Consider the following 2,010-nt stretch of genomic DNA (forward strand, 5'->3'; position numbering starts at 1 on the left):
TCGCTTGTGGAAAAAAACGTTCTTCTTTCGTTCAGCTTGGCCGTCAGTCGATCCTTCAACTCAGTTGGCAGCGTCGAGTCTCCGAAGTTGAAATCCAGATCGACTAACTGCTCACCCACAGCAGCGGCGTTCACCTGGGGCACTGTTTCTACCGGGCTGACGGGATATATGCTGCCCAAACTTTGTCCTGCATCAATGTCCATCGGGAATGGCGAGATATTTTGAACATACACGTAGGTTCGTAGAGGAATTTTGGTCGTCCACTCTCTCACTTCAGGTATTACCCTATACCCTCTCTGGGTCTCTTCCTCAGGGGTACTCTCCAGAGAGAACAGATGATCAGTCTCATCTCGTTCGGGATAACAGCACCAGACGGCCATGCGTTGCACTCCCCCTGGTAAAATGGTCGTCAGTCCGCATTGACGATTGTAGAGGTCCCCGTGACGCTCTAAGGCATATACTCTGTTGCACTCCTCTCTCAGTACGGGATCCAGGAGTGTATTGGCCATTGGCAATTCATTGGTCTCTTTCAGGTAGGCTCTGATTACGGCTCACACTATATCTGTATTTGTTCCCAAGATGACCGGGTACTGACACTGTCATTGAGGCTTCGGGCATACCATTGCCTCCACATGCATGGGATGTTTCTTACCGGTATTCAATTGAAGTATCTCCAGTTGAATTCTCACAATCCCATCGATGGGGTAATCTTCATTGCTCAACCCCCTCACCTTCATATGTTCCGCCGACCGCATGGGACAGTGCTTAAGGTGTTGGTCGTAGAATGGTCGGTAGATTATGGTCACTTGGGACCCGGTGTCCAGTAAAGCAGAGGCATAGACTCCTTCTACTACCACACGCACGATGGCAGAGGGGCCTACCTGTGCTAAGTGAAGGTGAAAAAGACGGCGCTAACTCTATTAGTGTACACTTGTGCTATATAGTGATTTATAAGTATAATCAATTGATTAATAAACAATAGTGACGTGATGAAACAACGTGCAAACAATGGTAAGTTCAAACTCCCTGCTCAGACCCAGCTGGTAGGGACTGGTTCCACTAGTCCCACCAGTTGTCACTCTCCAGTTGCATTCCAGGGGGAGCATAAAGGGAAATAGAACAAAAAACAAAAAAACAATCTAAGTGCAGACAGTTTTATAACTGGTGTGTAAAATCTATGATGAATCTTGGCTCATATGTGTTGCCTACTTACAAGATGTAAGTCAAAAATAAGCGGTTTTGACACAATGGTCTCAGCAAGGAGGATTTCTCAACCAGGGATGTGGAGACTCCAAATCTCAGCTCAGCAGCAATGTGTATGCAAAAGAAAAGATAACCATAGTGCAGACCAGTACCACGGCACAGAAACATAAACTAAAAGATAACCTCACAAAACAAGAAAAAGCAGCCTTGAAAGAAATCGTAGACAATGAGGAATTAGTGATAAAACAGGCGGATAAAGGGGGAGGAACCGTCCTGATGGACAGAGAGAAATATAACCAGGAATCTTTAAGACTACTAGATGATGAAGAAACATACATAAAACTGAAAAAGAATCCTATAAATGAATTCACAGAGGAGTTGAGGTCTCTATTGGAAAAGGGGAGGAACATGGAGGTGCTTGATGAGGGGGAATATAAGTTTCTGTACAGTGACAAATCGAAAGTACCGGTATTTTACCACCTGCCAAAAATTCATAAAAGTGAAGTCAATCCCCCAGGCAGACCCATAGTCTCGGGGATTGACTCACTAACAGACAATTTGTCACTGTACATAGACATATTCTTGCAGAAATATGTCACACAACAAAAGGCATATTTAAAGGACACTACAGACTTACTAAACACACTAAGTAAAGTCAGATGGGAAAAACAATTCTTAATGGCAACATGCGACGTTGTGTCGCTATATACATCAATTGACCATGCAAAAGGCTGTAGAGCCATAAAAAGGTTCTTATTGAAAGATGCTGACCTTGCAGAAATACAAGCAAACTTTATCATTGATGGA

This window comes from Ascaphus truei, chromosome 1, assembly GCF_040206685.1.
Source record: "Ascaphus truei isolate aAscTru1 chromosome 1, aAscTru1.hap1, whole genome shotgun sequence".
Taxonomy (NCBI): domain Eukaryota; kingdom Metazoa; phylum Chordata; class Amphibia; order Anura; family Ascaphidae; genus Ascaphus; species Ascaphus truei.